Source organism: Haliotis cracherodii, unplaced genomic scaffold, assembly GCF_022045235.1.
Source record: "Haliotis cracherodii isolate W230 unplaced genomic scaffold, xgHalCrac1.p SCAF_7, whole genome shotgun sequence".
NCBI lineage: Eukaryota > Metazoa > Mollusca > Gastropoda > Lepetellida > Haliotidae > Haliotis > Haliotis cracherodii.
The window spans coordinates 54,095,933-54,103,228 of record NW_027266330.1 but is presented as its reverse complement, the minus strand read 5'-3'; the positions used below and the strand labels follow the sequence as shown (position 1 = coordinate 54,103,228).

Below are 7,296 nucleotides of genomic sequence, written 5' to 3'. Positions count from 1 at the left end.
CTGTAAGTAGCTGAAATACCCAATGAGTAACATTCCATCTTAATCAATAAAACTCCTGCGTTAATCAAAGAAACATCTCGCAATTCTAAAGATTTGTACACACAGTATATTGTGTGTCGTGACGCGTGGTTTATGCGCCGGGCGATCTCGGCGCTGGTCAGTAGCACAAACTTATTTCCCCCTCTCCCTCAGGCAAACACCTCGGTACGGGGGTAACGAGGTCACAGGTCCAGCCTGCACTAACCAGCCGTTTGGCCGGTGACTTGTGAGGCGCAGACTAATGCGACGTCTCTGAAAATGTATAAGTTGGATACAAACAACGACCTACTATATCTATATTAGAAAGGAGCTCAGTGAGATGCTTTAGATGTGGAATAACTAGACTTGCTTTATTTACGGATATAACATTACAGTAAGGTCTAAACGGAAGGGAAATAATATGCTTCATTGACTGTGAGACAAACTAAGCAAGGGGATGCGGGAAGGAAGATATACTCGTTGTTTTCTTTTGATACTGCGTCTTCATTGGGACATGGGAATTGCGAAAGAGGTACAACGTGGTGCGGTCGTGGTTTCCGTACTGTACATATAGTCCGAGGTGTCTGATAGTTATATGAATGAAATGCAGTATTTGTTTGTTTGTTGTTTAACGCCGCACTCAATAATATTCCAGCTATATGACGGCGGTCTGTAAATAATCGTGTCTGGACCAGACAGTCTAGTGACTGACATCATGAGCATCGATTTACGCAAATGGGATACAATGACATGCAACAGATGAAGCTAGGAGTTGAGAGCAAAGCATCGAGTGAAGAGGGCATAATACAACGTTGTGGACCCGCAAATGGACTTGTTTTGTCCCCGTTAGAGCACCATGTATCAAGTGCAATATGCAGGATTATAAATTCGACATTAACTTTCATTACTGCTGTAACCATTTAATACACAACCGATTGTCCGATAGAGGCAACCGTTCATGCCGGAGGGATACGTGATCTCACTAAACATGGTAACTTGGTTTCAAATTACTTTTTGGCGCGTGCCTGAATTTCACGTTACATATGCTTATACCGACTTATCAGTAAATCTCGTGGCACTACGCGGGGCAGACCCTAGAGCAGGGCATGCCACCGCTTCCAGAAACATGAAACCAACATCCTCCTGAAGGAAGCCTCTGGATCACGTGCGTTACGGGACCGGAGCCTCGGGATTGGCCGTTGACATTTGTATGAGGCGGAGCAAAAGCATCGTTTTACTGTCGTTTTTCCGTCCATTTTATGCTTGAAAAACTCGACCTTTTTCCGTACACTTTCTAGACTCTCACCAATTAATCAATTTTAATGAATTTTTAGTCGTTTTTCCGTCGAATGACCATATACGGAAAAAGACGACGTTTTCGTGTTTGCAGTGTAAGTGACGTATTGATTCCCGCCATTAGGTGTAACCGGGCAGCGCACATGAAGCGCAACTGGGTTTTTTTCCCATAAAACAATGTTTTTGAAATTTTTTGCATTTATACTCAAAAACCCTTAGACCCGAGAACGTCCAGTTCATTTGTGGCAAAAATTACAGACAATGAAAATTGTTGTTTAGGCCCGCACAAAAGGCGGACAAATTTATTACAAGGTATATACGCCTAAGCGTACAATTCGCCAATCCGAAATTGTGGGGGAATCGACGCCAAAATAGTGGAACACTATGCCCCCACCCGACGACGGTCTCGGAACGAGTTTTAGAAACGTATCAATAAAATTTAAAGCAGCTTCCTCCTCCCTAACTCTATGCACGAAATATGATATATGCAAGCTATTAAATCACGTATGGAATGCTTGTGAAAGTTTATTGTTCACTGCCTTACAAGGCCCGCGAAGAGTCCTGCAACTTTGATCAAGCATGTTTCCGGATTCAAGGAAAATGTTCCATGTAACTCGATCTGCATTGATTGAGTTTCTTTGATACAAACACACAAACATAGCACAGCGTTCCAGGTCCATAGAAAGTATTATGTATTGACCGGTTCGCCCGAGTCTCTTCACTTCCACCTGGGGATTCGTCTTCGGTATCGTCTGTTGCCTGCAAACGTAAATCCTGGTGGCAATATCTCTTATCTAGCTTATCATAAAATATTTTGTATCATGACGTACTGTATAGGCCTACATTTCGTAAACAATGTAATCTAAAACAGCTGTAGTTAATTATTGGTGCGGACCAATACTTGAGATAGCCCGCACGAAATGGAAATCGTAAAAGATTCCTTGATGGAACATGAAATTATTAACATTAATAATTATTAGAATTAAATAATGAAACTCATTGAGCAAATTGCCTGACCCTGAGGCACAGTGTCTGCTCATGCTCATTATTATAAGGGTAAGGTATAAAATGCAACCATACAACACTCAACTCTACTACGTAATTCAAAAAGGCCCCTAGTTGGGACGTGTAAATATTTACATGTAGCTACTATTTTTTTTTAAATAGTTGACTTTAATTGAACAAACTCGCCTGACCATGAAGCATAGTGTCTGCCCATGCGAAACACCACACTCCCTGTCTTGGCATAATGAACCATAACAAGTTAACACACATCATAACATAGTAAGTGATACATTGAACAACAGACTCTACTCTGTAATCGCAGCTGTATGAGTAGATCAATAACAATCGCATTTTCCCTACATTTAAGTGATAAATAAAACTCTAGATAGCCAAACTTGTTAATTGGTCCTATTCAGCGAATAAGCTCTTTTTCCGCTGAGCTACGCTACCGACAACAACCCTTATTCTCTACAGCTGAACACGAATGTATGCTTTAAATGCATCTGAATTGCACCGGCCCCTTTGCGAATTTTTGCGTCAGACCAGCCTTTCTTTGCTGCCGAGCATGCTGCACCTATACGGAAACTGTGTCCTTTGTATCTAGTAGAATCTAACCTTAAGAAGTTAAATACAACTCTGAGTGCCTCGTTAAAGGAGGATCTTGCTACCGTTTTAAAGCATCTGTCACAAAACAGAGGGCCTGGGAAGAGAGACCTTTGTCGTAGGTAACGTTTGAGCGCAGCAACTGGACATAGGTTACTGTCTAACTTGTCTAGTGTGACGATCTTGCAAGCTTTACCGCTGTTGTGTTTATACGTCGATATGTTAAGATAGGCCGCGGAGCTGGAAAGTGAAACGTCCTGCACCTGCAAGGCCGCTTCCTCATCCGAACTACGCACCGTCAGTTCACCAATCCGAAAAAATCCGTAAAAAGGAAACTAAAAAAATTGTCTCATAAAGTAGTCTGATTGAAGGGTTGGAAAACACCACAGGTAATGAGTCAATCATCCTGCACTACAAAAAAAATCCATCTATACAAGCTTGTATATGCTTTGGAATGATGATATTTCCAAAGCATATACAAGATACGAATGATGATATATACAAAAATATAAAAATTTGTATATATGGTGTATCCAAATTTGTTTTCTTTGTATATATTGGTAAAGGGAGATAATTGTTATGTATTTGTATATAAGTATTATATATGTGCAAATTGAAGTGTTTTAAGTTGAACACTGTGACTGTGTTTCTTTGTATAGGTTGGTAAAGGAGGATAATTGCTATGTATTGTTCAATATTTGTTTTGTATGTGCAAAATAGTATCAACAAGTTACAAAAACTGATATAGTGGCGGGTAACATTACTGGAATGTTTAATTAGTACTCCACACTGTTAGCGGGAGTACATACTCCCCTTGCAATGAAAATTGAAGGGTAAGCGATTGAGGTGTCTCGTACTTTTCCTGGCCCGGTGCTTGGTATGTGAGTAGACTTTATGGTCAAATGCACAGAGAGGATAAGCTGTCGAGGGTGATTGCATTGGCGGTGACTTCTGTTTTGAAAGTGTTGAAATCAATTTGAGCTGAGCTTGGATTCGTTTGTACGGGGAGGCCGCGATGTGATTTGTAACATGCTCTCGTGCACATGGCAGATTAACCAACAGAGTGGATTGCACAGAGGATGAACACTATTTTATTATTAATTTAAAGTGTTGAATTTTGTTTGTTCTGAGGTGTCGGTTTAATTGTAGGGTATACATTGTTATAATGTCAAATCTAGGCGGAACGCGGAAAATCGCGTTTTTTAAAACGGCAGTCCTTGGAAAAATCCTCTTCAAAATATAATCAAAGATATTTTTTTTAAATACTCTGAAAATATAGTGTTGCCGGACAACCGTGGCGGATTGTCCTGTTTTCGATCAGAGTTTTCAGCATCAAACATGCCTTTATTATTATTCATCACACAATCATGGGATCATTTCCGGACATCATACGTTTTCTATCCTGAATACTTGCACTATAACGGGGGGGGGGGGGGGGGGGGGAGGGGTCACACAGAAATTGTTAATACTCCAATAATGACTTTTTTATGATAAAGTTGTCTTTCTTAAGTGAATGAGATGTTTTATCATATGAAAAAACTATGAATGTTTATTCAGCGTCCGAAAACCCATAACACGGGGATATATGTTGTATTAATGTCTTATGTTTTACGAAAGATAATAAGTACAATTGTATGCTTTTCTCAACATGCTTCAACATGGGAAAAGGGACATTGCACGTTTGTGGCAGTATTGCTCCCGGGTGGCGGCGTCGTCCACTAATGCCTACGGTCTACAATAAACAAAGTCATGCACCAGTGATTTTCAGCGACACCTGCTATCAGTGCATCATTGCATTAGTTCTTATAGTATACACCAGCAGATATTTGATGATTTCAAAGAAATTTCAAAGAGTTCATTCCTAGCATGGGCATGTTGTTTTCATTGTGTAGGCATTATTCCACACCGCTTTTTGTAGTTGTTGAGGCAATAGTAACTGTAGGCAAAAGTAGACGTAGGCATTAGTGGCTGGAACCCAGGTGGCCGGGTGCGCAGAAACTATTCCCGATTTTTTAAAAGTACTGATTTAACTCCGAAATTTTACATCCGCCATCTTTGTTTATTTGACTTTTGTCACTGTTACATTTGTTGGTATGAATATTATCCAAACGGCACAAAATTGCTTAAAATGCAATCAAATGTTCAAAACATTTCTTGGGGCTCAGCCTAATTATAATATCGTTAATTAGCAAAGTCAACAAACTACGACCGTAAATGTAATGTACAACAGGCCAATTTTTTTTAAAAAATTCTTACAAATACAAATGATAAGAAGTCGAATATGAATACTTATACCTGTACTTTTTACAACAAGAAATTGACACATTGACGTATTCAGATTAAATTGATATGTTCTTTACTTATGTAAATGCAAATGATACAAAAAAAATTAACAGTAAGATACTCTGGCTATTGTGCAAAGCATCCAGTCCCAATGAAAGTGAACAGCTACCGTTGTTATACAAAGCAATCATATAATATATCGCAACTGATAGTTCTAAACAATCAGGCAATCAACATAATGACGGTATCAGTGGGCACATCGTGATATTTGAAGATAAAAAATGATAACACATGTCATCAGTCTGGGAAGTAATACACAGGATCTTGACAATGAACAAAAAGAAGAAGAAGAATAGTTTATTAAAGTGTCACTATTTAAACAACCAACCATTTTGGCTTTCGAGACAAAATACGCATCACACCCCCAAAGAAGTACCACGACCACACACATCCGCAAATTCAGTCACTAACCCACCCACATATATTACGTTACACACACCACACCACACCACGGGATTCCATACTCGGTATTGACCCATGACATATCCTTCTTTATGTCAGGGAATGGGTTTTGGGATGGTGGTCAACGGACACATCTTGCCTTAAGGAAAGCTGCTGTACTGTCCAGCTTTTTCATGTATGTCTCATCTGCGAGCCTCTTCGCCATCTGCAGTTCCGTCGACTCGCAGTTCTTTGGTCGTACTGTAAAAAATCTTTATGCCGTCTTCGTCATAGTTACTTCCCTCGGCGGGCATCAAATGAGCTATCTTTAATGCGTCCTCGTACCTCTGTTTCTTCTGGACGGGAAGGTTGCGATGGCGTATCCTGAGGACTCGGTTACGACTCTTCTGAAGAAAAACAACAACTTTATTTACAATGGCATTTCAAATTTATAATGCATATGCATGTATATCCATGTATATGCTCATGAGCAAAGGAGGAAAATATGTGAAAATCAAATTCAAATTTATTCCGATAACCGTTAAGCAACGTGTCAGTCACAAGAAAAAATACCCATATATACAAAATATACAATTTTGTATATTTGGTATTTCCAAAATATACAATTTTGTATAGTTGGTATTTCCAAAACTATACAATTTTGTATATATGGATAGATTTTACCACTGCTTCATTGAGTTTTTTGAACTCGTAAGAGGTTATTTTGGGGTTTGAAACTAATGCTACCGAATAGTATTTTTGCACGTGACAATAACACATTAATACTATTTCATTATGGCAACTATATTTGGAGTGTTATGAAATAATTTTTATTTCTTGATGTTGACAGCATTTTACATAAGAAGTAGAACATTTGTGCAGATTTTAGTAACAGATAATGTAAATAATACCGCTGTCTCAATTAGATTGCGGTTTGAAAAAGCACTGTTTGTATAACGAAAGGCTGCTGCTGTTTTAATTAGGTCGGAGTTAGAAAAGCACTGTTTGTTTAACGAAAGGCTGCCGCTGTATAAACTTAATTGGGGTTAGAAAAGCACTGTTTGTATAACGAAAGGCTGCCGCTGTCTTAACTAGGTCGGGGTTAGAAAAGCACTGTTTGTATGGGGAAAGGCTGCCGCTGTCTTAACTAAATCGGGGTTAGAAAAAACACTGTTTGTATAGCGAATGACAGAAGCTGTCTTAAATAAATCGGGGTTAGAAAAGCACTGGTTGTATAACGAGAGGCTGTCGCTGTCTAAACTAGAATAACCACTAAACGGAATAGCAAGAGAGTAGCCTTTTAGCGATTGTCACGATCATTGCAAAATAATAGATAAAAAACCCGTGAATTTAAAATTGTACAAGGAAACATATATAGGAAACACATCGTTGGAATAAATTCCTATTATATTACGTTCACGACATTAGTTCTGGAGTTTTTAAAGTAAAATTTAATATATATGTTTCTGTGATTTCATGTAATATGAAATATTGGTTGATATTGTTTGTCAAACAGTTGTACACACCGTCCATTGTGATACTTCTACTTAAGGATGTTTGTTTAGTCAATTGGCATGCGTTCATTGTAAACAAGGATCATTAGTGTGAAAGGATTACTAAGTTTGTCATCCAGTATAATGCACTTCCATG

The 7,296-nt window shown here is 38.8% G+C and overlaps 1 pseudogene; it reads right to left on the bottom strand.

Moving 5' to 3' along the window:
• Nucleotides 1-2,787: 2,787 nt before the first annotated feature.
• LOC139448200 (uncharacterized) lies at nt 2,788-3,327 on the bottom strand (annotated as a pseudogene).
• Between the last annotated feature and the right edge of the window lie 3,969 nt (nt 3,328-7,296).